The 16,408-nt window shown below is 41.4% G+C and overlaps 1 protein-coding gene and 1 non-coding gene across 3 annotated transcripts in view; one reads left to right on the top strand and one right to left on the bottom strand.

Moving 5' to 3' along the window:
- The window catches only part of SLC35D4 (solute carrier family 35 member D4), a 118,025-nt gene that overhangs the window by 77,521 nt on the left and 24,096 nt on the right, over window positions 1-16,408 (top strand). The gene's annotated exons all lie outside the window — the stretch shown is intronic.
- On the bottom strand, window positions 11,704-11,812 carry LOC132666197 (U6 spliceosomal RNA). The gene has a single exon (XR_009604559.1). It is a non-coding gene; the product is annotated as a U6 spliceosomal RNA (small nuclear RNA).

Genomic DNA, 16,408 nt, shown 5'->3' with positions numbered 1-16,408 from the left:
GTGAACTGAAATGTGGAGCAAAAGAAATTGTTCAATCTAAAGAACAAAGACTGTTTAATAATTGAAGAAATATGGACAGAGGCTCAGAAACCTGTGGGACAACATCAAGCATATTAACATATATAAGAGTTCCAGAAGAAAAGTAAGAGTATAGAAGGTACAGATGACTTGAACAATACTGTCAACCAACTTGTCATAACTGACATGTGACACTCTATCCATTGACTGCAGAAAACACATTCTTTTCAAACATACATGGAACATTCTTCAGGTTAAGTGTTATGCTGTGTCACAAAACAAGTCTTGGTAAATTTGAAAAGATCAAAATCATTTAACAAATGTTCTCTGGCCACAGCAGAGCTAAATTAGAAATTTACAACAAGGCACCTGGGTGGCTCAGTTTGTTGAGCATCCGACTCTTGATTTTGGCTCCAGTCATGAACCTAGTGTTGTGGGATCCAGCCCTGCTTCAGGCTCTGTGCTGAGCATGAAGCTTGCTTAAGATTCTCTCTCTCTCTCTCTCTCTCTCTCTCTCTCTCTCTCTCTCTGTCTTTCTTTCTCCCTTTCTGCCCCTCTCCCCAACTCACACTTTCTCTTTCTCTCTCAAATTAAAAAAAAAAAAAAAAGAAAAAAGAAAATAAATTTACAACAGAAAAAAAAATCTAGAAAAAAACATTTATTTGGAAATTAAATAACATACTTCTAAATAGCCCATGAGGCAAAGAATCACACGGGAGAATTATTTATTTTCTAGCTACACTAACTAAGAAAATAAGAAAGAAGATACAACTTATCAAAATTAGAAATGAAATCAGGGACATTACCACTGATTCTATATAAACTAAAAGGATTATATATTATGAATAACTTTATTCATATTATACCAGCAAAGTAGACAATTTAGAGGAAATGGACAAATTCCCAGAAACGTACAAACCAGGAAAATTGACTCAAGAATAAATAGAAAATCTGAATAAACTCATAACAAGTAAATAAATGTAAGTAGTGATTAAACATCTTTACCTAAAGAAAAGCTCAGGTCCAATGGGCTTTACTGATGAATTCTATCAAATATTTTTAAATGAAATATTTTTTCTTTACAAGTTCTCTTAGAGAGCAGAGGAAAGAGAATAACTCCCAATTTATTCTATGAGTTGCTCTGATACTAAAGCCAGACTAAATAAAATCATAAGAAAATTATAGACCAATATTCTCCATGAATATGGATCTTTAACACAACAGTAGCAAACCGAATCTGGCAACATAGAAAAAGAATTTTATACCATAATCAAGTGAGATTTATCAGCAATGCAAAGTTGGTTTAACAAATGGAAAGTACTATAATACATTATATTTACAGAATAAAGAATAAAAAAGGAGCCATGTCAGTAGGTGCAGAAAAATGATTTGACAAAAACCCAACATTCATTCATGATTAAAAAAGACTCTCGGGGCACCTGGGTGGCTCAGTCGGTTGAGCTTCTGACTTCAACTCAGGTCAGGATCTTGCAGTCCATGAGTTTGAGCCCCGCATCAGGCTCTGTGCTGAGAGCTCAGAGCCCAGAGCCTGTTTCAGATTCTGTGTCTCCCTCTCTCTTCCCCTTCCCCACTCATGCTGTGTCTCTCTCTGTCTTTTAAAATGAATAAACGTTAAAATTTTTTTTTTTAAAAAAGACTCTCAACAAACTAGTAATAGAAGGGAATCTTCACAACCTGATAAAAAGCACATGTGAAAAACCTGTAGTTAACATTATGCTTAATAGTGAAAGACTGAATACTTTCTCCCTAAGATTGGGAACAGTACAAGAATGTTTGTGCCTCACCACTTCTATCAGGCAGTGCAATAAGACAAAAAAAAAAGCACCCAAATTAGAAAGGAAAACATTAAATAGTCTATATTCACAGATGACATTTATCCTACATGTAGAAAATCCTAAGAAATCCATAAAAACATTAATTGAACTAATAAACGATTTATCAAGGTCACAGATACAAGATCAATGTACAAAAATCATTCATAGTTTTATGTATTAATAATGAACAGTCATGTTCATAAAAATGAAATTAAGAAAATAATTTCATTCATAACAGCATTAAAAATATACTTAGGAACTTAACAAAGCAGTTCAAGACTGAAAACTGTAAAGTCTCAGAGAAATCTAAGATCTCAATAAATGGAAAGACTCGATGTTAAGATGGAAATTCTTCCTAAATTGATCAATAGATTTAATGTAATCCCTGTCAAAATCCCAGCAAACGCTTTGTACAAATCCACAGACCGATCCTGAAGTTTATTTGGAAATTCAATAGCCAAAACAATTTAGAAAAAGAAAAACAGGGGCACCTGGGTGGCTCAGTCAGTTGGGCATTCAACTCTTGATTTCAGCTCTGATCATGATCTCACGGTTTGGTTCGTGAGTTCAAGCCCTAGGTGGGTCTCTGTGCTGACAGTGCAGAGCCTACTTGGGATTCTCGCTCCCCTCCTCTCTCTCTGCCCCTCTCCCACACATGCTCTCTCTCTCAGAATAAATAAATAAACTTTAAAAAGAAAAAGAAAGTTGGGGGATTTAAACTCATGATTTTAGAATTTTATAAAGCTAGAATAATCAAGACATTATGGTATTGGCATTGGATAGGCATTTATGGTCTGTGGACTTTCAATAAAAGTGCCAAGGCAATTGAACAGGGAAAGGATTTTCTTTTCAACAAATGGTGCTGGAACAACCAGGTATGCAAAAAAAAAAAAAAAAAAAAAAAAAGTACTTAAACCCTCTCTCTTATCATCAACTCAACCGTGGATTGTAAACCTAAATATAGGAGCTAAAACTAGAAAACTCTTAGAATAAACTGCGGGAGGAAATCTTACCAACCTTGGTTTAAGCAAAGAGTTCTCAGATATGACACCAAAAGCATAAGCCATAAAGTAATTGATAAATTAGACTTCATTTTTTTAAAAAATAGGCTTCACACCCAGTGTGCGGCCCAACACAGGGCTTGAATCCATGACCCTGACTGAGATCAATACCTGAGCTGAGATCAAGAGTTGGACACTTAACTGACTGAGCCACACAGGTGCCCCAGGCTTAGACTTCATTTAAATTAAAATAGTATGCAAATCAAATTAATGGTCAAAAGACACTGTTAAGAAAATGAAAAGCCACAGCCTAGGAGAAAATATTTGCAAATTATGTATCTGATTAAGGACTTGTTTCTAGAATATATAAAGAATTCTTTGTACTCTCTTCAGTGAGACTACATACAACCCAACCAAAAAATGGTTGAAAGATGTGAATACATAAATATCTATATAATGGAATGTTACTCAGTCATAAAAAGAATAGTATCTTGCTACTTGGCAATGACGTGGGTGGACCTAGAGAGTGTAATGCTAATAAGAGAAATAAATCAGTCAGGGAAAGGCAGATAACATGGTTTCACTCATATGTGAAATTTAAGAAACAAAACCAACAAGAAAAAGGAAAAAATAAAGAAAGAGAGAGAGGCAAACCAAGAAACAGACTCTTAACTATAGAGAACACACTGAAGACCAGGGCGAAGGTGGGGGCGGTGGGTGAAACAGGTGATGGGGATTAAGAAGGGCGCTTGTGATAAGTACCCGGTGATATGGAAGTATTGATTCACTATGTTGTACTCCTAAAACCAATATTACACTGTATGTTAACTAACTGGAATTTAAATAAAAACTCTTAAAAAAAGATATGAATAGGCATACATTTCACCAAAGAAGATATATGAATGGTTTGTGAAGTCCATAAAAAGGAACTCAATGTCATTAGCCATTAGGGAAATGCAAATTAAATCATGATGAGATATCGCTACCCACTCACTAAGATGGCTGTAATAAAAAAATATAGACAATATCAAGAGCTGACAAGGATGTGGATAAACTGGGACCCTCATAAATTACTGGTAGGAATGTAAAATGGTATAGCCACTTTAGAAAACTGTCTTGCCAGTTTCTTAAAATGCTAAGCATAAACTGACTAAATAGCTCAGCAATTCTGTTCCTAGAACTCTACCCAAGAGAAATGAAAACAAAAAGACTTTAACATGAACACTCAGAGTAGCATTATTCATAGTAGCCGCAAACTGGACAATATCTAAATGGCCATCAGTTGGTGAATGTATAAAAGAGATGTACTGTTCACATACAATGGAATACTATTTGGCAATAAACAGGATTGGACTATTACCTCATTGCTGCAACATGGATGAATCTCAAAAACGTTATGCTACGTGAAAGAAGCCAGTGCAAAAAAATACATAGAGTATGATTCCATTTATTGAAATTTCCAAAAAAGGCAAATTTATGGAGACAGAAAGCATAGTGATGGTTTCTTGGAGCAAAAGTTGACTACAGATAGGCTCAAGGAAGTTATTTCAGTTCATAGAAATGTTCTAAAACTGGGTTGTGGTGATGGTTGCACCATCATTTAAATTAATTTATTAAATGTGTTCATTAAAAATCATTGAATTTTGGGGGTGCCTGGATGGCTCAGTCGGTTAAGCATCTTACTCTTTATTTTGGTGGAGGTCGTGATCTCACATGGTTGTGAGATCGAGCCCCATGTTGGGCTCAGTGCTGAGTGTGAAGCCTGCTTGGGATTCTCTCTCTCTCCCTCTGTCTCTGTCCCTCCCCTGCTGGTGTGTACACTCACTCTCTCAAAAAATAAATAAAAATAAACAGTTAAAAAAATCATTGAATTTTTGGGGCGTCTGGGCAGCTCAGTTAGATAAGCCTCCCATTCTTTTTTTTTTTTTTTAATTTTTTTTTTCAACGTTTTTAATTTATTTTTGGGACAGAGAGAGACAGAGCATGAACGGGGGAGGGGCAGAGAGAGAGGGAGACACAGAATCGGAAACAGGCTCCAGGCTCCGAGCCATCAGCCCAGAGCCTGAACGCGGGGCTCGAACTCACGGACCGCGAGATGGTGACCTGGCTGAAGTCGGACGCTTAACCGACTGCGCCACCCAGGCGCCCCAAGCCTCCCATTCTTGATATCAGTTCAGGTCTTGATCTCAGAGTCATGAGTTTAAGCACCATATTGGGCTCTGTGCTAGGCGTGGAGCCCACTTTAAAAAAATCATTGAACTTTACATTTATAGTGGGTGGATTTTATGGCATTAAACCATCCCTGAAAGCTGCAAAGTACTCAAAGAATAGTGCTTAAATATTGTCTTTTGGTATTAGGAAGGATATTTTTCTTGTGTATGCCTTTGCCTGTTTGGCCACTACTTTCATGAGCCTCCTTTTTACCTGTTTAAATTTTTCATTTTCTTTTAAACTTGGAGGGAGGTGAGGTTCATCATTTCCTTCTCTGTAGCTGATTCAAAAGTATAAGGGTTTTTAATGGCTGCTAAGGTTTAATGCTAATCCTCCTTAAATGTTGAAGATTGGATTAGATGAGCCATTAAGGTCTCTTCTAGCTTCAGTAGTCTCTCTTTTTCTCCCTCCCCTCCTCCTCCTTTTTCTTTTCTGTTTGAAAATAAGCTCTGTTATCCTCAGTGGCATAATACTGTCCCATTCTTTGGACCACCTACACATCAGAATGTGCTGACATTTGAAATACAACATAATTGTACTTAGCAATACAACATTTCCCCATGACATCATTGTGACTCTAGTGAGTGCCAGCATGTTCGGAAAATGACTCAGAAGGATGTTCCGTTGGCCCCAGAGGAGAATTTGGATTCTGTGGAAAAACTCAAAGACACTCAGAAAGGAAGGTCATTCAGAAGAGGCTGAGGGCACCTTCTTCCTTGCTCCAGAAGGATCCATTCTCTGCTATTTTCCAAGGAGTTGTCACATGAACTTCATCACTTCTAAGGTATCCATGCTTCTCTCTGGTCCTTATCTTAGTATCTTCTTTAGGTCTGAGAATGCTCAGCATGGGAAAAAAAAAGGGCCTTTGAAGTCACTTTATATTGTTACCATTGTTATTCTTGTTTTTCTATCTGTGAATTTAAGAAACATTCTCAGGGTACCTGGGTGGCTCAGTCAATTAAATGTCCAACTCTTGATTTTGGCTCGGGTCATGAGCTCATCATTTGTGAGATCAATTCCCTTGTCAGCGTCTGTGCTGACAGCACAGAGCCTGCTTGGGATTCTCTTTCTCTTCTCTCTGCCCCTCCCCTGCTCACTCTCTGTCTCAAAACAAACAAACAAACAAACAAACAAACAAACAAACAAACATTTTTTAAAGAAGAAACCTTCTAAAAAGCAACCTTTTTAGCAACTTTTTTTATTTCTCCCTTCAGTTTGATAAATTTGGGCGTGTGAAATCTAACTTCATCTTCATAAAATCTTGGAATCTCTTCCCACTTGTAAAGCACTGATGCAGGAAAAAGTGAATGAATTTAAGACGAAAGCAATGAAATGTGTAGACATATAAGGAAGATGTGGTATGCTAATGGGTTTCTCTAGTAGATTTAAGTTATCATGTGAGAATTTTTTCCGGATTGAATAGTGCCTTGTCTCATCCTGGTTAACTTCAAACTGACTGGTGTTCTCAGCATCCACTGGGAAGAAGCAACTGAGGCCAGAGTGAGTTTATGTTGAGGATGAGCCAGGAGAGAAGATTCATTCCCAGACAGCAGCTCTGGCCCTCTAGGGCCCTTAGAATCCAGGTTTTGCTCTCCATTTCAAAGCTGCTTCCATAAGAATGCTTTTTTCCTTTAAGTTAATGCCATAGTTGCTGCTGCCATTTTGTCCTGACTCAGTGGTAGACCAGGAAACCAAGTCTTAGTTTGTTCTCTATGGCCCTGGGAAAGATTTTTCTATAGCTTGCCTTGTATGTGTCTCTTGATTTGGTTTAGTTTGTTTTTTGAATGTTAAGAGTCTCATTTTTCACATGCACAGGGCTGGGATGAGGGCCATCATGCAGTGTGGGGTCGGCACCTGAGAACAATGAGTGCCCCCTTAAATGTTGCACCCTAGGTACCTTGCTTGCCTCCCCCAGTCCCTTCCCTGACAATGTGTCATAATTTACTGCCTGCCAGAAACAACTGCTATTTCCATGGGACTTCGTGGTATACTAGATTCTTTCAGTTTGGGTAGTATTAAAAGTGCCTGATATCAAGGTATGTGGTCTCTCTTTGAATGGCCTTCTTTTTGGACATGATTCTACCAGTCAGCCTTTATTGGGAAAACCTTTGGAGTCTGGGGTGGGGAAAATGGGTTAGTATATGTGTAGGGCCTGCCGAGCGCATCTTATAATCCAGAGGAGGAGATAAGAGTGACAGGGTGAGACTGTTACAGTACATTGCTAAGTGGGGTAGTACTGACTTCAGGAGTTGGGTAAAGGGAAGCTCCAAGTGGGCTGAGGTGGTGGAGAGACCGAACTGGCCCCTGCACACCCAGGTTGCCTGGGAGAAGTGGAAATGGAAGGACAGCCTTCCAGGATGAACGGCAGGGGTCCCAAGGCAGGATGTGCACGTGGGGAACCATGAGGAAATAAATTTGACCAGAGGAGGAGGAGAGTGTGAGGGTGTGAGGGTGGAAATGGGCCTGGAAGAGACAGTTAGGAAGCCCTGAAAGCCACGCCCTGGAGATGACTGTGAACTTTTGAATGAGACGGTCTAAAGGCAAGTCATGTTGGAAATGAGTTCCAAGCATTTAGAAGGGAGGTGAATCAAGGTAGTGAGTGATGGCAATAAAGGTGAAAGGTCAACTTGACTGACAGTCTGAAGAAAAAGAAATTGTGATTGTTTAATCTATCATGTAAGTGTTATGTGATCAAAGAATTAGATAACAAAGACCCAGATCCTTTTAGAGCAGTAGGGAGTGTGTGATAGTCGTTTGGGTCCAGGCAGTGGCCGATAGGGAGGTTCACAAATGACCCCAAGGTTTGTGGCTTGAGACATGAGACTTCCATGGCATCACAGAAACGGGTGGGGGGATTATGAAAGAACATCTTTGGGGAGGGAAGCTGGTGAAATCTATTTTAGACAGATGTGTATGGTGAGGGAGCATCTAAATGGAACTGCTTTGTGCTGGACACATGGGGTGAAAGGGAGGGCAGAGCTCAGGGCTTCATGTGTCCGTTTGGGCTCCGCCTAGAGCAGTGGAGTTGGAATCAAGAACGTCAAGAGGGGCGCCTGGGTGGCCCAGTTGGTTAAGTGTCCGACTCTTGATTTCCACTCAGGTCATGATCTCAAGGTTCATGAGATTGACCCCCGCATTGGGCTCTGCTCTGACAGTGAAGCCTGCCTGGGATTCTCCCTCTTCCTCTCTTTCTCTGCCCCTCCCCTTCTCACACATATACGTGTGCACTCTCTCCCTCTCTAAATAAATAAATAAATAAATAAATAAATAAATAAATAAACAAACATGTTTTTAAAAAAGGAACGTGAATGGGGCGCCTGGGTGGCTCAGGCAGTTGGGTGTCAGACTTCGGCTCAGGTCATGATCTCGCGGTACGTGGGTTCGAGCCCCGTGTCGGGCTCTGTGCTGACAGCTCAGAGCCTGGAGCCTGCTTCTGATTCTGTGTCTCCCTCTCTCTCTGCCCCTCCCCCGCTTGTGCGCTGTCTCTGTCTCTCAAAAATGAATGTGTAAAAAAAAAAAAAAACTAAAAAAAAAAAAAAGGAACGTGAAGAAATAGATGAGCTCACTGCAGGAGCAAGAGGATGTGGGTGGAGCAGAGCAGAGGGCTAAGCCTTTCTTGGGAGATACTTCAATACCAGAGATCAATAATGTGTGGGAGAGAGAAGTGATAGCCAAGGAAAGCTGGGCAAGTTCTCTGTGGGGAAGTCTAAGGAAGAGTTTAAAGGAGTAAAGCAAAATGCTGCCAAGAGGTCAGAGAGATTTGGATTGGGATAAGCCTAGACCAAGGACATTACTGGTCTTGCAGGAAAAAGTTTTATAAGCACAGGGTGGGAGGGGGGCGGAAGATAGATCATAAATATCCAAGAATACACAGATGCGGGAAGGAGATTGTGACTGGTGGTGGGCAGGGGGATAGTCAGATCTAGCAAAGATAATTTCTTTTCTGAGGAAAGAAGGACTTGGGCATATTTGAAACTAGAAAAGAAGACGCCATATACAGAGAGATTTGGAGATGCTGAAGAATGAGGGGAAATAGGGAGAATAATGAACTTCAATGGGAGACGGAAGGGGAATGGGGGCTCGCTTTAGAGAAGACAGCCCTTTTCCTGAGCCTCAGTAGAAGGGCAGTGAAAAATGGGAAGTAGGCTTTCCCAAGAGATGCATGGGACTGGGGTTTCAGGGGAACAAGGAAAGAGCCTCACTGTTTGGTTTTGATCAGGTAGCTCAGAAATGTTAGAAATGTTATGACTCGAGTGAGCTCTGACAGTGTTGATGAATCTAATATTTAAGGCTAAATGCTGATGATGTGTACATTCAATTGTAGGATTATATATAATGATGATTTGCCAGGAGCCTGATCATTGATTATCAGTACCTACTTAATAAAGCATTTGCCAGAATTTAAAAGTCCTTAATAGGGGCACCTGGGTGGCCCGGTCGGTAACATCTGACTCTTGATTTTAGCTCGGGTCATGATCTCACAGTCTCAAGATCAAGCCTCGTGTGGGGCTGCAAGCTGAGTGTGGAGCCTGCCTGAGATTCTCTCCCTCTTTCTCCCTCTGCCCTTTCCCACCCCCGCTTGCAGGCATGTGTGCATGCACTCGTACTTTCTCTCTCTCTCAAAAAAAAAAGTCCTTAATAGAACCCATCAGAATAAAGTAGGAATTGGCAATCTCACCTTCCATCCCTATCACCCAAGTCTGCCTTCTGTCATAGAAGATTATGTGTAAATGCTACAAGCAGTTAATTGGGATGTTTTCCGCTGTTATTAGAGTTTGAGCAGTCAGAATCTTATGTAATGGGCTTCCTTTCCCTTTGCTGCTTAGGAAAATGCTTCTCACACAGTCCAGGTAAACCTTCCTAGACATGGGGGAAACCTTCCTAGAAAGGGTCCCATGTAAATCTTCAAACCTGGAGTGCGTGGTGGGTGCAGAAGTAGAGCAGGCAGACAAAGAAAGATCAAGGAAGAAAATATTGCAAAATTAGAAAATTCTAGAACTGAACTCCCCAATGTTTCAAGGTGAAAGCAGAATATATGAGATCATGTCTGTGAGGGTAGCTGGGGCGTGATAATGTGGTACGAAAACAAAGAGCATTATTATGTAGAGTTATATAAACCTGGACCGGGACTTCATTCTGACCTACCTTTGAGTCCCAGGTCTGCCACCTTCTAGATGTGTGCTCATCTGTAAACAAATGTAATAATAACGTCGAGTGTACTGAGAGGATGGGATAATATTTAGACAGCCATAGAAGAATGGGTGCCGGTCCTCCCTGGCACTATCGACCACTGGTTTAATTCTTCCACCAAATTAACCAGTGACTTCCTGAGTCTGAATTTATCATTTGTATTTCCTAGTTCTAGGTAAGTGAATTTAGCTATGGGCAGCCTACTCTAGACACTACTGGAAATTCAGCATGCATGAGAACGGGGTCTCTCACACATATTTAATCAGACATTGTCTAACAAAACAAGCAATTGATGCCCCATTCACAATGTTTTTAAACCTATATAAAGAGTCATTGATTCAGAACAGTTGCTAGGCCCGTGACAATGTGTGTTTGTTGGTTCCCATGGAGACCACCCTGCTGGCTGTTCTGTGATGGAGCCTTAATTATACACTGGGATTGCCAGGGAGCCTTCAGAGCTGTCTCCATAACAACATCTCCCTGTGTAGTAACAGACCGCCATCCTGAACTGTGTTTCCTCTATAGGGGTTGCTCTTAAAAGGGGTGAGAAGATCTACTGGTAAGTTTCAGCCTCTGACAGATTTATCCTTATGAAGATCTCTTAAAAGGATAAGAATTTTTCTGAGTTTTGACTAGCTGTCTCTCCGGCTGTTTTGCCAGATCTTGGGAGCACAGACTAATGTCTTTCTTTTTTCAATGACATGTTGACATTTCTCTTGACCTATTACCAAGATATTGAACCAAGAAGGAGTCTTGGCAATGTCAGTTTACTGGGTAAAATAAGCCTGTTTTGTGTATAGGATGAACTTGTAAAAGCATTGTCCACAGATGCTGTGAGGGTTCGATGTTTGGAATTTTAAAATGTCTCCAAGACCATTGATAAAACTCTTGCCATTTCTGGTAGAAATATTTTTTCTAAAGAAGAAGGAACAACTTAGTGTCTTTTAATATGGGATCACACAAACTTCGTGTCTTCTAAATAACATAATTGTTTACTCTTTGCTTAAGTTTTTAGATGTATTTGTACAGAAGTTTCAAGGCTTGATTTTGAATCATAAGTTGAACTTTTGAGGAGGTGACAAGTAAACAAATCTTTCAGGTTCAGGAATGAGACTTCTTAGGTTCAGTATCCGGCATGCACGAGAATACACACACGTGCGGGTGTGCACACACACACAAAGAAAAGACTATGGGAAATCCTGGGAGTAGAGTTATGATGCCCATCACGTTTTGGTCTCACTAGGTCATCTCTGCTGAACAGTGTTAGTTCTCTCCCTCTTCCTACTCTGTTGCTACTGTTACCCCTTCCCTGCCCCACCCAGTTTTATTGAGATATAATTGACATATAACTATTAGCTTAAGGTGCACAACATGATGATTTTGATTTTGTATATATTGCAAAACAATCACTGTAACAAGTTAACATCCATCACCTCACGTAGTTACGGAAAACTAGGGAACGCTTCATGAATTTGTGTGTCATCCTTGTGCAGGGGGCCATGCTAATCGTTTTCGGTAATGTTCCAAATTTAGTACATATGGTGCCAAAGTGGGCACAGTTACTTCCTTTCCTTTATTTTCCTCATCATTCTTGTCATCGTCACCGCCTGTTGGGTGTGGAGAGCCTGTCACTGTCTTTCCACACTTACTGAATGGGGAAAGGGAATCAGGAAAGAGGAGCCTCCCCGACTCAGTCTTCCCTCTAATCAGCCTAAGACTCCACCTCTCTTGCTGGGACAGTGAAAAGCTCTTTTGAGGGGCACCTGGGTGGCTCAGTCCATCTTCAGCTCAGGTCATGATCTCGCGATTCATGACTTTGAGCTCTGCATTGGGCTCACCGCTGTTAGCACAGAGCCCGCTTCAGATCCTCTGTCCCCCCTGTCTCTGGCCCTCCCCTGCTTGTGCACTCTCTCTCAAAAATAAATAAATGTTAGAAGAAAAAAGAAGAAGAGAAAAGAAAAGAAAAGAAAAGAAAAGCTCACTTGAAGAGATAACTTTCCGCACAGCAGTTAGTGTTTCTCACGTCTTCCTCCCTCCGTTGTTATTCAGCACCGTAACACGTCAGGAATGGTTTGATGAAAATAAATTATTAAACCCAACAAAGCTGTGAAATATGACTTTTCTGTCAGAAGAGTGTGCTTAAAAATCTAACTATGGCTATGACCTAATTAAATCACTTTTCTTTCACAGTTTAGGCAGCTCTGGCAATGAGAATAACGTTTCATGGAAAATTAAAACCTAGAGGCAGAGCATAATTTCCTTTACAGCCTCTAGCTGGGCAACAAACACAGCACGTGGGGATGTCTTTCCATGACATCACTGCTGAAGCGACAGGAACTTGAAGTGGCAAGTTCAGGAGCTGCCTTGTTGTTGTGGAGCTGTATGGAAACAGTCAGCAAAGAATTTAGTTATCTGGGAATTATCCGTTTATGAATAAGGTTTTCCCAGAGGGCACAGGGGAGGAGACATACAGTTATGGATTAGAGAAAAAAAATTAAATTCCATTTCCTATTGTCAGAAAAATTCATAGGGAGGGATGCTAACGGACATTTTGCTACTTTGGATAAGGTTGTTGTTTTCTTGTTTCCAGTTATGAACTCCTAATTCTTTTCTCAGCTATTTTTAGTGCCATTGACCATCACAGTGTTCTCTGCTGCAAAAATATGATAACAATGCTCGCTTTCACAACTTTTGACCTGAATGAATTTGTATCAGTTCATTTACTAAGGAAATACCCTGAATTTCTACAAATTTCCTGGCTCCACGGTTTATATATAAAATTTTTCAAGTCTATTTATTTATTTTGAGAGGGAGAGAGAGAGAGAGAGAGAGAGAGAGAGAGAGGAGAAAGAGCACAAGCAGGGGAGGGGCAGAGGGAGACAGAATCCCAAGCAGGCTCTGCAAGGTCAGCGCGGAGCCTGACACGGGGCTCGAACTCACGATTGGTGAGATCATGAACTGAGCCAGAATCAAGAGTTGGAAGCTTAACTGACTGAGCCACCCAGGCATTCCTGTATATAATTTAACATAACTGAAATTAAAGTGATTTTTGTGACACAAAGTCCAGTCAATTAGGGATGTTCACAAGGCCTCTGCTGGAGGATACACTGGCGAGTACTCTGTTCACTGTAGGATAGGATTGCATACACGAGTGCTGAGTAAATGCCTGAATCTGCCGATGTTATTTTACACATCTTTGCAGGTTTGTGCCCTCGCGTCAGAGACAGGGAAAGGCGGAATTCTGCTCGTTACCTCATGCAGTACCTCCAGCTGCCCCCTATAATGCTCTCCTTCTCCGGATGCACACATTCCTTCCTTTGTGCATTTATCATTTCCTTGTAAAGACCCTCCCTCCGTATCCCTAAAATTAAGTTCTCCGAGGTGTGGCCCAACACAGGGTGATCAGCAAAGAGCTCTCCTGTACGTGCCCAAACCAGAGGGTGGGCTGTGTGGGCAGAAATGAATTGCCTGGGTCACGAGAGAAGGAGCTGCCGTAGTCAAAGCTAACACAGTGAAACCTTCCTTGGGAAATTCAAAGGTGCAGACTCTTATGATGGGAAGGCGGAGTTTTGACACAAATAGAAAGGAGTAACATGTGGATTTGAAAGACCTGTGGTGATGTTTTTGTTTCTATGTAAGTAAATGTGTCTGTAAGGCCAGGCCAACAGGCAGGTTGTTCTTGTTTATATGGATCCCAAATAGCGAGTCAGTCAAATACCCAGCAAGAAAAGTTTTTTCAGTCAACAGTGAATTGCCTGGTACCATGTAAACACAGCTAGTGTTAGATTTGTCATTTAATTACGTTGTTTCTGTGCCCTTCTAGGGGGTCTTGGGGGGGCTGGTAGTTGTAAGGGGAACAGGATCTCCCAGGCTACACCTCCACATCTGTCTTCTCCTCCTGGGATTTCCGGAGGCTGGGGGGTCTGCACAGGGAGCAGACCCCCCAGTCACATCTGTCTCCAAGGAAAATTCCACCTCGTTTCTTTTCTGCTTTGTCTCAGGCCATTATTCCCTATTTGGGGTTTGTGTGTTTTCTGTACAGTTTCCAGATGCACGATGTTTGGCCCAGAATGTGGTAGGTGATTAGTCAAGAGTTGATAAAATACCCACCACTTTCCCTCACCTCCATGTCAGGAGAAGAAAAGGAAGGACAAGGATCAGGCAAATTAGAAAAATCAAAATAATCAGATCACTCCTTCCCAGCCAGCCACCTGGGTATGAGCCTGTGAGCCCAAGGAGGTCAGGGAATATCTTTTTTTCTTTTTTTAAGTTTATCTATTTTGAGAGGGCAGGGGGAAGAGGTGTGTGCACACAAGCGAGGGGAAACGCAGAGAGAGGGAGAAAAAATCCCAAGCAGGCTCTGTGCCATCAGCGTAAAACCCAACGTGGGGCTCAATCATATGACGGTGAGATCATGACCTGAGCCGAAATCAAGAGTCGGAGGCTTAACTCAAGGTTATATTCCTAACACCTGGCAGAGTGTCCCCACTCGCCATTAACATGCCCAAATAAGGTGCAAAGTGTCGGGGGTTTTCCCAGGCGCAAAATTTGAACTGTAAAGAATTTGGTGAGTATTAAAGTGCCTCTTCCATTTTTTTTTTATTGAAACTGGAGTTAGGAGTCATTGTTTTCAAGTCTCTGGGTAGTCTTTTGTACAATGACTACCCCTCCCCCTAAAAAAGAAACAAGATTGTCACACTGTGTTAGTTCTAATTCTAAGAAGGAATTCAAGGATCCAATCACCTGTTATTATCTCTGCACTGCCCTCTCTCCCCCAGAAAGGATTTTCACCTGTGAAAACAACTGTTTTTCTTTAGGTGAGAGTTAAGAGGTATTCTCTTGACTTTGGTCCCTGTACTCTTGCAAATCATTACCTTACGGATGCCGCAGTAAGCATGGTCGATACTACTATCCCAAATTGCCGAATGTTTGCACCGTTAGGCTGTGCTGTTCAGATCTCTTTACCGTCCTCTGTGCACCCTTAAAATATTAGGATTTCGAGTTCAGCACTTTCAGGGGGAGGTGTTTGGCGGTTATTCATTGTCACCTTTCATTGGAGTATATAAGTTTTGCCTTTCAAGAATAGCTAGAACTCTCGAGAAATTAGAAAAAGAGTTAACTCCAGGGAACTGAGGGAGTAGGTGGGTATCTTCTCGAATCCCCCACTGCAGCCAGCCCAGCTCCGAGCCCATTCTGTGTGATTAACAGATACTTCTTCACGGAAGTACTCCCTGGCCCAGCATCAGAGTTGAGCTTCAGCTGCGTGAACCACTCAGACCTCACCAAGTCCTGATGCGTCTTCTGGGAAGTCTGTCGTGGTTATTCACATTTTCCTCAATTTATACTCAGGCAGGCAGTTGACTGTTCACTCTGAGAATTATGTAATGCATAACTGGCTTTTGATACTCGTGCTTTATTTATTTGTTTATTTATGAGAGAGAGAGTACATGCATGAGCAGGGGAGGGGCAAAGGGAGAGGAAGAGAGAGAGTCCTAAGCAGGCTCTTCACCCAGTGCAGAGCCCGACTCAGGGCCCAGCCTCACCACCATGAGATCATGACCTGAGCTGAAATCAAGAGTCTTGGATGCTTAACTGACTGAGCCACTCAGGTGCCCCTCAATACCCATGCTTAAGAGGTTTTTCTATTTCCTGAAATTTTTTTTTCACGTTGCTCTATTGGAACATGTAACATTCAGCAGATTTATTCAGCAGCAATTTATAGAGTGCTGAGACAGTAGAGAGTTGTGATAGATAGCCCAGCTCTCGGGAGACAGAAAGACCTGGATCAGAATTCCATTCTAGCAGTGTAACCTTGGAAAGATTACTTAGCCTTCGTATGGATCAGCTTTCTCATCTGTAAAATGGAAATCATTGTATGACTTCACAGAAATGTTGCAGGGATTGTAGGAAATAATGTGTGTTGCACATTTTATGTTCGCTAGGACAGCATTACTTGCAAACAATGAGCCTTTCCTTCGCCGATGGAGAAACATTTGACGTGTTGTTTGCATTTTGAGTTCAGCTACAATTTGAGAGCTGCTGATTCGTGTTGATAAAGAGCCTTCACGTATGCTCTGTTCCGTTTTCCCATTCTCATGTCAAGAGAAATTCAAAATGACCAGATCCAAGCAACACCACAGGTTTCAAAGTGCT

This window comes from Panthera onca, chromosome D3, assembly GCF_046562875.1.
Source record: "Panthera onca isolate mPanOnc1 chromosome D3, mPanOnc1 haplotype 2, whole genome shotgun sequence".
Taxonomy (NCBI): Eukaryota; Metazoa; Chordata; class Mammalia; order Carnivora; family Felidae; genus Panthera; species Panthera onca.
Note: the sequence above shows the minus strand (reverse complement) of the source record. Positions and strands in the feature narration are given on the sequence as shown.